Source organism: Triticum urartu, unplaced genomic scaffold (assembly GCF_056163025.1).
Source record: "Triticum urartu cultivar PI428250 unplaced genomic scaffold, HENAU_Tu73 scaffold1, whole genome shotgun sequence".
NCBI classification, from domain to species: Eukaryota; Viridiplantae; Streptophyta; class Magnoliopsida; order Poales; family Poaceae; genus Triticum; species Triticum urartu.
This window is the reverse complement of record NW_028259461.1, coordinates 658905-670947: the sequence shown is the minus strand read 5'-3', so window position 1 is coordinate 670947 and position 12043 is coordinate 658905. Positions and strand designations below refer to the sequence as shown.

Genomic DNA, 12043 nt, shown 5'->3' with positions numbered 1-12043 from the left:
TTCACGCGTGTAGCGGCGGGGAAAGCAAAGTACGATCGTCTTTGTAGTGGAGCTGGGAGGGGCAAGCATAAGGGACGAAGACGGGGGTAACATGTCGGATGCGATCATACCAGCACTAAAGCACCGGATCCCATCAGAACTCCGAAGTTAAGCGTGCTTGGGCGAGAGTAGTACTAGGATGGGTGACCTCCTGGGAAGTCCTCGTGTTGCATTCCCTTTTTAAAATTTTTTTGCGCGGCGTGCAAAAGAAAGCTCACGGCCGCGACATATATTTACCACGTTTTATTATTTTGCACGTTTGCGGTAAGTTTTAGCTCGTTGGTCATTATTCACGCGTGTAGCGGCGGGGAAAGCAAAGTACGATCGTCTTTGTAGTGGAGCTGGGAGGGGCAAGCATAAGGGACGAAGACGGGGGTAACATGTCGGATGCGATCATACCAGCACTAAAGCACCGGATCCCATCAGAACTCCGAAGTTAAGCGTGCTTGGGCGAGAGTAGTACTAGGATGGGTGACCTCCTGGGAAGTCCTCGTGTTGCATTCCCTTTTTAAAATTTTTTTGCGCGGCGTGCAAAAGAAAGCTCACGGCCGCGACATATATTTACCACGTTTTATTATTTTGCACGTTTGCGGTAAGTTTTAGCTCGTTGGTCATTATTCACGCGTGTAGCGGCGGGGAAAGCAAAGTACGATCGTCTTTGTAGTGGAGCTGGGAGGGGCAAGCATAAGGGACGAAGACGGGGGTAACATGTCGGATGCGATCATACCAGCACTAAAGCACCGGATCCCATCAGAACTCCGAAGTTAAGCGTGCTTGGGCGAGAGTAGTACTAGGATGGGTGACCTCCTGGGAAGTCCTCGTGTTGCATTCCCTTTTTAAAATTTTTTTGCGCGGCGTGCAAAAGAAAGCTCACGGCCGCGACATATATTTACCACGTTTTATTATTTTGCACGTTTGCGGTAAGTTTTAGCTCGTTGGTCATTATTCACGCGTGTAGCGGCGGGGAAAGCAAAGTACGATCGTCTTTGTAGTGGAGCTGGGAGGGGCAAGCATAAGGGACGAAGACGGGGGTAACATGTCGGATGCGATCATACCAGCACTAAAGCACCGGATCCCATCAGAACTCCGAAGTTAAGCGTGCTTGGGCGAGAGTAGTACTAGGATGGGTGACCTCCTGGGAAGTCCTCGTGTTGCATTCCCTTTTTAAAATTTTTTTGCGCGGCGTGCAAAAGAAAGCTCACGGCCGCGACATATATTTACCACGTTTTATTATTTTGCACGTTTGCGGTAAGTTTTAGCTCGTTGGTCATTATTCACGCGTGTAGCGGCGGGGAAAGCAAAGTACGATCGTCTTTGTAGTGGAGCTGGGAGGGGCAAGCATAAGGGACGAAGACGGGGGTAACATGTCGGATGCGATCATACCAGCACTAAAGCACCGGATCCCATCAGAACTCCGAAGTTAAGCGTGCTTGGGCGAGAGTAGTACTAGGATGGGTGACCTCCTGGGAAGTCCTCGTGTTGCATTCCCTTTTTAAAATTTTTTTGCGCGGCGTGCAAAAGAAAGCTCACTGGCCGCGACATATATTTACCACGTTTTATTATTTTGCACGTTTGCGGTAAGTTTTAGCTCGTTGGTCATTATTCACGCGTGTAGCGGCGGGGAAAGCAAAGTACGATCGTCTTTGTAGTGGAGCTGGGAGGGGCAAGCATAAGGGACGAAGACGGGGGTAACATGTCGGATGCGATCATACCAGCACTAAAGCACCGGATCCCATCAGAACTCCGAAGTTAAGCGTGCTTGGGCGAGAGTAGTACTAGGATGGGTGACCTCCTGGGAAGTCCTCGTGTTGCATTCCCTTTTTAAAATTTTTTTGCGCGGCGTGCAAAAGAAAGCTCACGGCCGCGACATATATTTACCACGTTTTATTATTTTGCACGTTTGCGGTAAGTTTTAGCTCGTTGGTCATTATTCACGCGTGTAGCGGCGGGGAAAGCAAAGTACGATCGTCTTTGTAGTGGAGCTGGGAGGGGCAAGCATAAGGGACGAAGACGGGGGTAACATGTCGGATGCGATCATACCAGCACTAAAGCACCGGATCCCATCAGAACTCCGAAGTTAAGCGTGCTTGGGCGAGAGTAGTACTAGGATGGGTGACCTCCTGGGAAGTCCTCGTGTTGCATTCCCTTTTTAAAATTTTTTTGCGCGGCGTGCAAAAGAAAGCTCACGGCCGCGACATATATTTACCACGTTTTATTATTTTGCACGTTTGCGGTAAGTTTTAGCTCGTTGGTCATTATTCACGCGTGTAGCGGCGGGGAAAGCAAAGTACGATCGTCTTTGTAGTGGAGCTGGGAGGGGCAAGCATAAGGGACGAAGACGGGGGTAACATGTCGGATGCGATCATACCAGCACTAAAGCACCGGATCCCATCAGAACTCCGAAGTTAAGCGTGCTTGGGCGAGAGTAGTACTAGGATGGGTGACCTCCTGGGAAGTCCTCGTGTTGCATTCCCTTTTTAAAATTTTTTTGCGCGGCGTGCAAAAGAAAGCTCACGGCCGCGACATATATTTACCACGTTTTATTATTTTGCACGTTTGCGGTAAGTTTTAGCTCGTTGGTCATTATTCACGCGTGTAGCGGCGGGGAAAGCAAAGTACGATCGTCTTTGTAGTGGAGCTGGGAGGGGCAAGCATAAGGGACGAAGACGGGGGTAACATGTCGGATGCGATCATACCAGCACTAAAGCACCGGATCCCATCAGAACTCCGAAGTTAAGCGTGCTTGGGCGAGAGTAGTACTAGGATGGGTGACCTCCTGGGAAGTCCTCGTGTTGCATTCCCTTTTTAAAATTTTTTTGCGCGGCGTGCAAAAGAAAGCTCACGGCCGCGACATATATTTACCACGTTTTATTATTTTGCACGTTTGCGGTAAGTTTTAGCTCGTTGGTCATTATTCACGCGTGTAGCGGCGGGGAAAGCAAAGTACGATCGTCTTTGTAGTGGAGCTGGGAGGGGCAAGCATAAGGGACGAAGACGGGGGTAACATGTCGGATGCGATCATACCAGCACTAAAGCACCGGATCCCATCAGAACTCCGAAGTTAAGCGTGCTTGGGCGAGAGTAGTACTAGGATGGGTGACCTCCTGGGAAGTCCTCGTGTTGCATTCCCTTTTTAAAATTTTTTTGCGCGGCGTGCAAAAGAAAGCTCACGGCCGCGACATATATTTACCACGTTTTATTATTTTGCACGTTTGCGGTAAGTTTTAGCTCGTTGGTCATTATTCACGCGTGTAGCGGCGGGGAAAGCAAAGTACGATCGTCTTTGTAGTGGAGCTGGGAGGGGCAAGCATAAGGGACGAAGACGGGGGTAACATGTCGGATGCGATCATACCAGCACTAAAGCACCGGATCCCATCAGAACTCCGAAGTTAAGCGTGCTTGGGCGAGAGTAGTACTAGGATGGGTGACCTCCTGGGAAGTCCTCGTGTTGCATTCCCTTTTTAAAATTTTTTTGCGCGGCGTGCAAAAGAAAGCTCACGGCCGCGACATATATTTACCACGTTTTATTATTTTGCACGTTTGCGGTAAGTTTTAGCTCGTTGGTCATTATTCACGCGTGTAGCGGCGGGGAAAGCAAAGTACGATCGTCTTTGTAGTGGAGCTGGGAGGGGCAAGCATAAGGGACGAAGACGGGGGTAACATGTCGGATGCGATCATACCAGCACTAAAGCACCGGATCCCATCAGAACTCCGAAGTTAAGCGTGCTTGGGCGAGAGTAGTACTAGGATGGGTGACCTCCTGGGAAGTCCTCGTGTTGCATTCCCTTTTTAAAATTTTTTTGCGCGGCGTGCAAAAGAAAGCTCACGGCCGCGACATATATTTACCACGTTTTATTATTTTGCACGTTTGCGGTAAGTTTTAGCTCGTTGGTCATTATTCACGCGTGTAGCGGCGGGGAAAGCAAAGTACGATCGTCTTTGTAGTGGAGCTGGGAGGGGCAAGCATAAGGGACGAAGACGGGGGTAACATGTCGGATGCGATCATACCAGCACTAAAGCACCGGATCCCATCAGAACTCCGAAGTTAAGCGTGCTTGGGCGAGAGTAGTACTAGGATGGGTGACCTCCTGGGAAGTCCTCGTGTTGCATTCCCTTTTTAAAATTTTTTTGCGCGGCGTGCAAAAGAAAGCTCACGGCCGCGACATATATTTACCTACGTTTTATTATTTTGCACGTTTGCGGTAAGTTTTAGCTCGTTGGTCATTATTCACGCGTGTAGCGGCGGGGAAAGCAAAGTACGATCGTCTTTGTAGTGGAGCTGGGAGGGGCAAGCATAAGGGACGAAGACGGGGGTAACATGTCGGATGCGATCATACCAGCACTAAAGCACCGGATCCCATCAGAACTCCGAAGTTAAGCGTGCTTGGGCGAGAGTAGTACTAGGATGGGTGACCTCCTGGGAAGTCCTCGTGTTGCATTCCCTTTTTAAAATTTTTTTGCGCGGCGTGCAAAAGAAAGCTCACGGCCGCGACATATATTTACCACGTTTTATTATTTTGCACGTTTGCGGTAAGTTTTAGCTCGTTGGTCATTATTCACGCGTGTAGCGGCGGGGAAAGCAAAGTACGATCGTCTTTGTAGTGGAGCTGGGAGGGGCAAGCATAAGGGACGAAGACGGGGGTAACATGTCGGATGCGATCATACCAGCACTAAAGCACCGGATCCCATCAGAACTCCGAAGTTAAGCGTGCTTGGGCGAGAGTAGTACTAGGATGGGTGACCTCCTGGGAAGTCCTCGTGTTGCATTCCCTTTTTAAAATTTTTTTGCGCGGCGTGCAAAAGAAAGCTCACGGCCGCGACATATATTTACCACGTTTTATTATTTTGCACGTTTGCGGTAAGTTTTAGCTCGTTGGTCATTATTCACGCGTGTAGCGGCGGGGAAAGCAAAGTACGATCGTCTTTGTAGTGGAGCTGGGAGGGGCAAGCATAAGGGACGAAGACGGGGGTAACATGTCGGATGCGATCATACCAGCACTAAAGCACCGGATCCCATCAGAACTCCGAAGTTAAGCGTGCTTGGGCGAGAGTAGTACTAGGATGGGTGACCTCCTGGGAAGTCCTCGTGTTGCATTCCCTTTTTAAAATTTTTTTGCGCGGCGTGCAAAAGAAAGCTCACGGCCGCGACATATATTTACCACGTTTTATTATTTTGCACGTTTGCGGTAAGTTTTAGCTCGTTGGTCATTATTCACGCGTGTAGCGGCGGGGAAAGCAAAGTACGATCGTCTTTGTAGTGGAGCTGGGAGGGGCAAGCATAAGGGACGAAGACGGGGGTAACATGTCGGATGCGATCATACCAGCACTAAAGCACCGGATCCCATCAGAACTCCGAAGTTAAGCGTGCTTGGGCGAGAGTAGTACTAGGATGGGTGACCTCCTGGGAAGTCCTCGTGTTGCATTCCCTTTTTAAAATTTTTTTGCGCGGCGTGCAAAAGAAAGCTCACGGCCGCGACATATATTTACCACGTTTTATTATTTTGCACGTTTGCGGTAAGTTTTAGCTCGTTGGTCATTATTCACGCGTGTAGCGGCGGGGAAAGCAAAGTACGATCGTCTTTGTAGTGGAGCTGGGAGGGGCAAGCATAAGGGACGAAGACGGGGGTAACATGTCGGATGCGATCATACCAGCACTAAAGCACCGGATCCCATCAGAACTCCGAAGTTAAGCGTGCTTGGGCGAGAGTAGTACTAGGATGGGTGACCTCCTGGGAAGTCCTCGTGTTGCATTCCCTTTTTAAAATTTTTTTGCGCGGCGTGCAAAAGAAAGCTCACGGCCGCGACATATATTTACCACGTTTTTATTATTTTGCACGTTTGCGGTAAGTTTTAGCTCGTTGGTCATTATTCACGCGTGTAGCGGCGGGGAAAGCAAAGTACGATCGTCTTTGTAGTGGAGCTGGGAGGGGCAAGCATAAGGGACGAAGACGGGGGTAACATGTCGGATGCGATCATACCAGCACTAAAGCACCGGATCCCATCAGAACTCCGAAGTTAAGCGTGCTTGGGCGAGAGTAGTACTAGGATGGGTGACCTCCTGGGAAGTCCTCGTGTTGCATTCCCTTTTTAAAATTTTTTTGCGCGGCGTGCAAAAGAAAGCTCACGGCCGCGACATATATTTACCACGTTTTATTATTTTGCACGTTTGCGGTAAGTTTTAGCTCGTTGGCCATTATTCACGCGTGTAGCGGCGGGGAAAGCAAAGTACGATCGTCTTTGTAGTGAGCTGGGAGGGGCAAGCATAAGGGACGAAGACGGGGGTAACATGTCGGATGCGATCATACCAGCACTAAAGCACCGGATCCCATCAGAACTCCGAAGTTAAGCGTGCTTGGGCGAGAGTAGTACTAGGATGGGTGACCTCCTGGGAAGTCCTCGTGTTGCATTCCCTTTTTAAAATTTTTTTTGCGCGGCGTGCAAAAGAAAGCTCACGGCCGCGACATATATTTACCACGTTTTATTATTTTGCACGTTTGCGGTAAGTTTTAGCTCGTTGGTCCATTATTCACAGCGTGTAGCGGCGGGGAAAGCAAAGTACGATCGTCTTTGTAGTGGAGCTGGGAGGGGCAAGCATAAGGGACGAAGACGGGGGTAACATGTCGGATGCGATCATACCAGCACTAAAGCACCGGATCCCATCAGAACTCCGAAGTTAAGCGTGCTTGGGCGAGAGTAGTACTAGGATGGGTGACCTCCTGGGAAGTCCTCGTGTTGCATTCCCTTTTTAAAATTTTTTGCGCGGCGTGCAAAAGAAAGCTCACGGCCGCGACATATATTTACCACGTTTTATTATTTTGCACGTTTGCGGTAAGTTTTAGCTCGTTGGCCATTATTCACGCGTGTAGCGGCGGGGAAGCAAAGTACGATCGTCTTTGTAGTGGAGCTGGGAGGGGCAAGCATAAGGGACGAAGACGGGGGTAACATGTCGGATGCGATCATACCAGCACTAAAGCACCGGATCCCATCAGAACTCCGAAGTTAAGCGTGCTTGGGCGAGAGTAGTACTAGGATGGGTGACCTCCTGGGAAGTCCTCGTGTTGCATTCCCTTTTTAAAATTTTTTGCGCGGCGTGCAAAAGAAAGCTCACGGCCGCGACATATATTTACCACGTTTTATTATTTTGCACGTTTGCGGTAAGTTTTAGCTCGTTGGCCATTATTCACGCGTGTAGCGGCGGGGAAAGCAAAGTACGATCGTCTTTGTAGTGGAGCTGGGAGGGGCAAGCATAAGGCTAAAGCACCGGATCCCATCAGAACTCCGAAGTTAAGCGTGCTTGGGCGAGAGTAGTACTAGGATGGGTGACCTCCTGGGAAGTCCTCGTGTTGCATTCCCTTTTTAAAATTTTTTTGCGCGGCGTGCAAAAGAAAGCTCACGGCCGCGACATATATTTACCACGTTTTATTATTTTGCACGTTTGCGGTAAGTTTTAGCTCGTTGGTCATTATTCACGCGTGTAGCGGCGGGGAAAGCAAAGTACGATCGTCTTTGTAGTGGAGCTGGGAGGGGCAAGCATAAGGGACGAAGACGGGGGTAACATGTCGGATGCGATCATACCAGCACTAAAGCACCGGATCCCATCAGAACTCCGAAGTTAAGCGTGCTTGGGCGAGAGTAGTACTAGGATGGGTGACCTCCTGGGAAGTCCTCGTGTTGCATTCCCTTTTTAAAATTTTTTTGCGCGGCGTGCAAAAGAAAGCTCACGGCCGCGACATATATTTACCACGTTTTATTATTTTGCACGTTTGCGGTAAGTTTTAGCTCGTTGGTCATTATTCACGCGTGTAGCGGCGGGGAAAGCAAAGTACGATCGTCTTTGTAGTGGAGCTGGGAGGGGCAAGCATAAGGGACGAAGACGGGGGTAACATGTCGGATGCGATCATACCAGCACTAAAGCACCGGATCCCATCAGAACTCCGAAGTTAAGCGTGCTTGGGCGAGAGTAGTACTAGGATGGGTGACCTCCTGGGAAGTCCTCGTGTTGCATTCCCTTTTTAAAATTTTTTTGCGCGGCGTGCAAAAGAAAGCTCACGGCCGCGACATATATTTACCACGTTTTATTATTTTGCACGTTTGCGGTAAGTTTTAGCTCGTTGGTCATTATTCACGCGTGTAGCGGCGGGGAAAGCAAAGTACGATCGTCTTTGTAGTGGAGCTGGGAGGGGCAAGCATAAGGGACGAAGACGGGGGTAACATGTCGGATGCGATCATACCAGCACTAAAGCACCGGATCCCATCAGAACTCCGAAGTTAAGCGTGCTTGGGCGAGAGTAGTACTAGGATGGGTGACCTCCTGGGAAGTCCTCGTGTTGCATTCCCTTTTTAAAATTTTTTTGCGCGGCGTGCAAAAGAAAGCTCACGGCCGCGACATATATTTACCACGTTTTATTATTTTGCACGTTTGCGGTAAGTTTTAGCTCGTTGGTCATTATTCACGCGTGTAGCGGCGGGGAAAGCAAAGTACGATCGTCTTTGTAGTGGAGCTGGGAGGGGCAAGCATAAGGGACGAAGACGGGGGTAACATGTCGGATGCGATCATACCAGCACTAAAGCACCGGATCCCATCAGAACTCCGAAGTTAAGCGTGCTTGGGCGAGAGTAGTACTAGGATGGGTGACCTCCTGGGAAGTCCTCGTGTTGCATTCCCTTTTTAAAATTTTTTTGCGCGGCGTGCAAAAGAAAGCTCACGGCCGCGACATATATTTACCACGTTTTATTATTTTGCACGTTTGCGGTAAGTTTTAGCTCGTTGGTCATTATTCACGCGTGTAGCGGCGGGGAAAGCAAAGTACGATCGTCTTTGTAGTGGAGCTGGGAGGGGCAAGCATAAGGGACGAAGACGGGGGTAACATGTCGGATGCGATCATACCAGCACTAAAGCACCGGATCCCATCAGAACTCCGAAGTTAAGCGTGCTTGGGCGAGAGTAGTACTAGGATGGGTGACCTCCTGGGAAGTCCTCGTGTTGCATTCCCTTTTTAAAATTTTTTTGCGCGGCGTGCAAAAGAAAGCTCACGGCCGCGACATATATTTACCACGTTTTATTATTTTGCACGTTTGCGGTAAGTTTTAGCTCGTTGGTCATTATTCACGCGTGTAGCGGCGGGGAAAGCAAAGTACGATCGTCTTTGTAGTGGAGCTGGGAGGGGCAAGCATAAGGGACGAAGACGGGGGTAACATGTCGGATGCGATCATACCAGCACTAAAGCACCGGATCCCATCAGAACTCCGAAGTTAAGCGTGCTTGGGCGAGAGTAGTACTAGGATGGGTGACCTCCTGGGAAGTCCTCGTGTTGCATTCCCTTTTTAAAATTTTTTTGCGCGGCGTGCAAAAGAAAGCTCACGGCCGCGACATATATTTACCACGTTTTATTATTTTGCACGTTTGCGGTAAGTTTTAGCTCGTTGGTCATTATTCACGCGTGTAGCGGCGGGGAAAGCAAAGTACGATCGTCTTTGTAGTGGAGCTGGGAGGGGCAAGCATAAGGGACGAAGACGGGGGTAACATGTCGGATGCGATCATACCAGCACTAAAGCACCGGATCCCATCAGAACTCCGAAGTTAAGCGTGCTTGGGCGAGAGTAGTACTAGGATGGGTGACCTCCTGGGAAGTCCTCGTGTTGCATTCCCTTTTTAAAATTTTTTTGCGCGGCGTGCAAAAGAAAGCTCACGGCCGCGACATATATTTACCACGTTTTATTATTTTGCACGTTTGCGGTAAGTTTTAGCTCGTTGGTCATTATTCACGCGTGTAGCGGCGGGGAAAGCAAAGTACGATCGTCTTTGTAGTGGAGCTGGGAGGGGCAAGCATAAGGGACGAAGACGGGGGTAACATGTCGGATGCGATCATACCAGCACTAAAGCACCGGATCCCATCAGAACTCCGAAGTTAAGCGTGCTTGGGCGAGAGTAGTACTAGGATGGGTGACCTCCTGGGAAGTCCTCGTGTTGCATTCCCTTTTTAAAATTTTTTTGCGCGGCGTGCAAAAGAAAGCTCACGGCCGCGACATATATTTACCACGTTTTATTATTTTGCACGTTTGCGGTAAGTTTTAGCTCGTTGGTCATTATTCACGCGTGTAGCGGCGGGGAAAGCAAAGTACGATCGTCTTTGTAGTGGAGCTGGGAGGGGCAAGCATAAGGGACGAAGACGGGGGTAACATGTCGGATGCGATCATACCAGCACTAAAGCACCGGATCCCATCAGAACTCCGAAGTTAAGCGTGCTTGGGCGAGAGTAGTACTAGGATGGGTGACCTCCTGGGAAGTCCTCGTGTTGCATTCCCTTTTTAAAATTTTTTTGCGCGGCGTGCAAAAGAAAGCTCACGGCCGCGACATATATTTACCACGTTTTATTATTTTGCACGTTTGCGGTAAGTTTTAGCTCGTTGGTCATTATTCACGCGTGTAGCGGCGGGGAAAGCAAAGTACGATCGTCTTTGTAGTGGAGCTGGGAGGGGCAAGCATAAGGGACGAAGACGGGGGTAACATGTCGGATGCGATCATACCAGCACTAAAGCACCGGATCCCATCAGAACTCCGAAGTTAAGCGTGCTTGGGCGAGAGTAGTACTAGGATGGGTGACCTCCTGGGAAGTCCTCGTGTTGCATTCCCTTTTTAAAATTTTTTTGCGCGGCGTGCAAAAGAAAGCTCACGGCCGCGACATATATTTACCACGTTTTATTATTTTGCACGTTTGCGGTAAGTTTTAGCTCGTTGGTCATTATTCACGCGTGTAGCGGCGGGGAAAGCAAAGTACGATCGTCTTTGTAGTGGAGCTGGGAGGGGCAAGCATAAGGGACGAAGACGGGGGTAACATGTCGGATGCGATCATACCAGCACTAAAGCACCGGATCCCATCAGAACTCCGAAGTTAAGCGTGCTTGGGCGAGAGTAGTACTAGGATGGGTGACCTCCTGGGAAGTCCTCGTGTTGCATTCCCTTTTTAAAATTTTTTTGCGCGGCGTGCAAAAGAAAGCTCACGGCCGCGACATATATTTACCACGTTTTATTATTTTGCACGTTTGCGGTAAGTTTTAGCTCGTTGGTCATTATTCACGCGTGTAGCGGCGGGGAAAGCAAAGTACGATCGTCTTTGTAGTGGAGCTGGGAGGGGCAAGCATAAGGGACGAAGACGGGGGTAACATGTCGGATGCGATCATACCAGCACTAAAGCACCGGATCCCATCAGAACTCCGAAGTTAAGCGTGCTTGGGCGAGAGTAGTACTAGGATGGGTGACCTCCTGGGAAGTCCTCGTGTTGCATTCCCTTTTTAAAATTTTTTTGCGCGGCGTGCAAAAGAAAGCTCACGGCCGCGACATATATTTACCACGTTTTATTATTTTGCACGTTTGCGGTAAGTTTTAGCTCGTTGGTCATTATTCACGCGTGTAGCGGCGGGGAAAGCAAAGTACGATCGTCTTTGTAGTGGAGCTGGGAGGGGCAAGCATAAGGGACGAAGACGGGGGTAACATGTCGGATGCGATCATACCAGCACTAAAGCACCGGATCCCATCAGAACTCCGAAGTTAAGCGTGCTTGGGCGAGAGTAGTACTAGGATGGGTGACCTCCTGGGAAGTCCTCGTGTTGCATTCCCTTTTTAAAATTTTTTTGCGCGGCGTGCAAAAGAAAGCTCACGGCCGCGACATATATTTACCACGTTTTATTATTTTGCACGTTTGCGGTAAGTTTTAGCTCGTTGGTCATTATTCACGCGTGTAGCGGCGGGGAAAGCAAAGTACGATCGTCTTTGTAGTGGAGCTGGGAGGGGCAAGCATAAGGGACGAAGACGGGGGTAACATGTCGGATGCGATCATACCAGCACTAAAGCACCGGATCCCATCAGAACTCCGAAGTTAAGCGTGCTTGGGCGAGAGTAGTACTAGGATGGGTGACCTCCTGGGAAGTCCTCGTGTTGCATTCCCTTTTTAAAATTTTTTTGCGCGGCGTGCAAAAGAAAGCTCACGGCCGCGACATATATTTA

The 12043-nt window shown here is 49.4% G+C and overlaps 36 non-coding genes and 1 pseudogene across 36 annotated transcripts; all 37 read left to right on the top strand.

Annotated features, from left to right (window-relative positions):
- The first annotated feature begins 96 nt into the window (after positions 1 to 96).
- On the top strand, positions 97 to 215 carry LOC147955882 (5S ribosomal RNA). Its single transcript, XR_015612753.1, has one exon. It is a non-coding gene; the product is annotated as a 5S ribosomal RNA (ribosomal RNA).
- Positions 216 to 424: 209 nt separating this feature from the next.
- On the top strand, positions 425 to 543 carry LOC147955881 (5S ribosomal RNA). Its single transcript, XR_015612751.1, has one exon. It is a non-coding gene; the product is annotated as a 5S ribosomal RNA (ribosomal RNA).
- Positions 544 to 752: 209 nt separating this feature from the next.
- LOC147955880 (5S ribosomal RNA) lies at positions 753 to 871 on the top strand. Its single transcript, XR_015612750.1, has one exon. It is a non-coding gene; the product is annotated as a 5S ribosomal RNA (ribosomal RNA).
- A 209-nt stretch (positions 872 to 1080) lies between these two features.
- On the top strand, positions 1081 to 1199 carry LOC147955879 (5S ribosomal RNA). Its single transcript, XR_015612749.1, has one exon. It is a non-coding gene; the product is annotated as a 5S ribosomal RNA (ribosomal RNA).
- A 209-nt stretch (positions 1200 to 1408) lies between these two features.
- On the top strand, positions 1409 to 1527 carry LOC147955878 (5S ribosomal RNA). Its single transcript, XR_015612748.1, has one exon. It is a non-coding gene; the product is annotated as a 5S ribosomal RNA (ribosomal RNA).
- Positions 1528 to 1737: 210 nt separating this feature from the next.
- Positions 1738 to 1856, top strand: LOC147955877 (5S ribosomal RNA). Its single transcript, XR_015612747.1, has one exon. It is a non-coding gene; the product is annotated as a 5S ribosomal RNA (ribosomal RNA).
- Positions 1857 to 2065: 209 nt separating this feature from the next.
- LOC147955876 (5S ribosomal RNA) lies at positions 2066 to 2184 on the top strand. Its single transcript, XR_015612746.1, has one exon. It is a non-coding gene; the product is annotated as a 5S ribosomal RNA (ribosomal RNA).
- A 209-nt stretch (positions 2185 to 2393) lies between these two features.
- LOC147955875 (5S ribosomal RNA) lies at positions 2394 to 2512 on the top strand. The gene has a single exon (XR_015612745.1). It is a non-coding gene; the product is annotated as a 5S ribosomal RNA (ribosomal RNA).
- Positions 2513 to 2721: 209 nt separating this feature from the next.
- LOC147955874 (5S ribosomal RNA) lies at positions 2722 to 2840 on the top strand. Its single transcript, XR_015612744.1, has one exon. It is a non-coding gene; the product is annotated as a 5S ribosomal RNA (ribosomal RNA).
- A 209-nt stretch (positions 2841 to 3049) lies between these two features.
- On the top strand, positions 3050 to 3168 carry LOC147955873 (5S ribosomal RNA). Its single transcript, XR_015612743.1, has one exon. It is a non-coding gene; the product is annotated as a 5S ribosomal RNA (ribosomal RNA).
- Positions 3169 to 3377: 209 nt separating this feature from the next.
- LOC147955872 (5S ribosomal RNA) lies at positions 3378 to 3496 on the top strand. Its single transcript, XR_015612742.1, has one exon. It is a non-coding gene; the product is annotated as a 5S ribosomal RNA (ribosomal RNA).
- Positions 3497 to 3705: 209 nt separating this feature from the next.
- LOC147955871 (5S ribosomal RNA) lies at positions 3706 to 3824 on the top strand. Its single transcript, XR_015612740.1, has one exon. It is a non-coding gene; the product is annotated as a 5S ribosomal RNA (ribosomal RNA).
- A 209-nt stretch (positions 3825 to 4033) lies between these two features.
- Positions 4034 to 4152, top strand: LOC147955870 (5S ribosomal RNA). Its single transcript, XR_015612739.1, has one exon. It is a non-coding gene; the product is annotated as a 5S ribosomal RNA (ribosomal RNA).
- A 210-nt stretch (positions 4153 to 4362) lies between these two features.
- On the top strand, positions 4363 to 4481 carry LOC147955869 (5S ribosomal RNA). Its single transcript, XR_015612738.1, has one exon. It is a non-coding gene; the product is annotated as a 5S ribosomal RNA (ribosomal RNA).
- A 209-nt stretch (positions 4482 to 4690) lies between these two features.
- LOC147955868 (5S ribosomal RNA) lies at positions 4691 to 4809 on the top strand. The gene has a single exon (XR_015612737.1). It is a non-coding gene; the product is annotated as a 5S ribosomal RNA (ribosomal RNA).
- A 209-nt stretch (positions 4810 to 5018) lies between these two features.
- Positions 5019 to 5137, top strand: LOC147955867 (5S ribosomal RNA). Its single transcript, XR_015612736.1, has one exon. It is a non-coding gene; the product is annotated as a 5S ribosomal RNA (ribosomal RNA).
- Positions 5138 to 5346: 209 nt separating this feature from the next.
- Positions 5347 to 5465, top strand: LOC147955866 (5S ribosomal RNA). Its single transcript, XR_015612735.1, has one exon. It is a non-coding gene; the product is annotated as a 5S ribosomal RNA (ribosomal RNA).
- A 209-nt stretch (positions 5466 to 5674) lies between these two features.
- Positions 5675 to 5793, top strand: LOC147955865 (5S ribosomal RNA). The gene has a single exon (XR_015612734.1). It is a non-coding gene; the product is annotated as a 5S ribosomal RNA (ribosomal RNA).
- A 210-nt stretch (positions 5794 to 6003) lies between these two features.
- LOC147955864 (5S ribosomal RNA) lies at positions 6004 to 6122 on the top strand. Its single transcript, XR_015612733.1, has one exon. It is a non-coding gene; the product is annotated as a 5S ribosomal RNA (ribosomal RNA).
- Positions 6123 to 6330: 208 nt separating this feature from the next.
- Positions 6331 to 6449, top strand: LOC147955863 (5S ribosomal RNA). The gene has a single exon (XR_015612732.1). It is a non-coding gene; the product is annotated as a 5S ribosomal RNA (ribosomal RNA).
- A 212-nt stretch (positions 6450 to 6661) lies between these two features.
- LOC147955862 (5S ribosomal RNA) lies at positions 6662 to 6780 on the top strand. The gene has a single exon (XR_015612731.1). It is a non-coding gene; the product is annotated as a 5S ribosomal RNA (ribosomal RNA).
- A 207-nt stretch (positions 6781 to 6987) lies between these two features.
- Positions 6988 to 7106, top strand: LOC147955861 (5S ribosomal RNA). Its single transcript, XR_015612729.1, has one exon. It is a non-coding gene; the product is annotated as a 5S ribosomal RNA (ribosomal RNA).
- A 169-nt stretch (positions 7107 to 7275) lies between these two features.
- LOC147955860 (5S ribosomal RNA) lies at positions 7276 to 7391 on the top strand (annotated as a pseudogene).
- Positions 7392 to 7600: 209 nt separating this feature from the next.
- LOC147955859 (5S ribosomal RNA) lies at positions 7601 to 7719 on the top strand. Its single transcript, XR_015612728.1, has one exon. It is a non-coding gene; the product is annotated as a 5S ribosomal RNA (ribosomal RNA).
- Positions 7720 to 7928: 209 nt separating this feature from the next.
- On the top strand, positions 7929 to 8047 carry LOC147955858 (5S ribosomal RNA). Its single transcript, XR_015612727.1, has one exon. It is a non-coding gene; the product is annotated as a 5S ribosomal RNA (ribosomal RNA).
- Positions 8048 to 8256: 209 nt separating this feature from the next.
- Positions 8257 to 8375, top strand: LOC147955857 (5S ribosomal RNA). Its single transcript, XR_015612726.1, has one exon. It is a non-coding gene; the product is annotated as a 5S ribosomal RNA (ribosomal RNA).
- A 209-nt stretch (positions 8376 to 8584) lies between these two features.
- LOC147955856 (5S ribosomal RNA) lies at positions 8585 to 8703 on the top strand. The gene has a single exon (XR_015612725.1). It is a non-coding gene; the product is annotated as a 5S ribosomal RNA (ribosomal RNA).
- Positions 8704 to 8912: 209 nt separating this feature from the next.
- On the top strand, positions 8913 to 9031 carry LOC147955855 (5S ribosomal RNA). Its single transcript, XR_015612724.1, has one exon. It is a non-coding gene; the product is annotated as a 5S ribosomal RNA (ribosomal RNA).
- A 209-nt stretch (positions 9032 to 9240) lies between these two features.
- LOC147955854 (5S ribosomal RNA) lies at positions 9241 to 9359 on the top strand. The gene has a single exon (XR_015612723.1). It is a non-coding gene; the product is annotated as a 5S ribosomal RNA (ribosomal RNA).
- Positions 9360 to 9568: 209 nt separating this feature from the next.
- LOC147955853 (5S ribosomal RNA) lies at positions 9569 to 9687 on the top strand. Its single transcript, XR_015612722.1, has one exon. It is a non-coding gene; the product is annotated as a 5S ribosomal RNA (ribosomal RNA).
- A 209-nt stretch (positions 9688 to 9896) lies between these two features.
- Positions 9897 to 10015, top strand: LOC147955852 (5S ribosomal RNA). The gene has a single exon (XR_015612721.1). It is a non-coding gene; the product is annotated as a 5S ribosomal RNA (ribosomal RNA).
- A 209-nt stretch (positions 10016 to 10224) lies between these two features.
- Positions 10225 to 10343, top strand: LOC147955851 (5S ribosomal RNA). The gene has a single exon (XR_015612720.1). It is a non-coding gene; the product is annotated as a 5S ribosomal RNA (ribosomal RNA).
- A 209-nt stretch (positions 10344 to 10552) lies between these two features.
- Positions 10553 to 10671, top strand: LOC147955850 (5S ribosomal RNA). The gene has a single exon (XR_015612718.1). It is a non-coding gene; the product is annotated as a 5S ribosomal RNA (ribosomal RNA).
- Positions 10672 to 10880: 209 nt separating this feature from the next.
- Positions 10881 to 10999, top strand: LOC147955849 (5S ribosomal RNA). The gene has a single exon (XR_015612717.1). It is a non-coding gene; the product is annotated as a 5S ribosomal RNA (ribosomal RNA).
- Positions 11000 to 11208: 209 nt separating this feature from the next.
- On the top strand, positions 11209 to 11327 carry LOC147955848 (5S ribosomal RNA). The gene has a single exon (XR_015612716.1). It is a non-coding gene; the product is annotated as a 5S ribosomal RNA (ribosomal RNA).
- Positions 11328 to 11536: 209 nt separating this feature from the next.
- On the top strand, positions 11537 to 11655 carry LOC147955847 (5S ribosomal RNA). The gene has a single exon (XR_015612715.1). It is a non-coding gene; the product is annotated as a 5S ribosomal RNA (ribosomal RNA).
- A 209-nt stretch (positions 11656 to 11864) lies between these two features.
- LOC147955846 (5S ribosomal RNA) lies at positions 11865 to 11983 on the top strand. The gene has a single exon (XR_015612714.1). It is a non-coding gene; the product is annotated as a 5S ribosomal RNA (ribosomal RNA).
- The last annotated feature ends 60 nt before the right edge of the window (positions 11984 to 12043 follow it).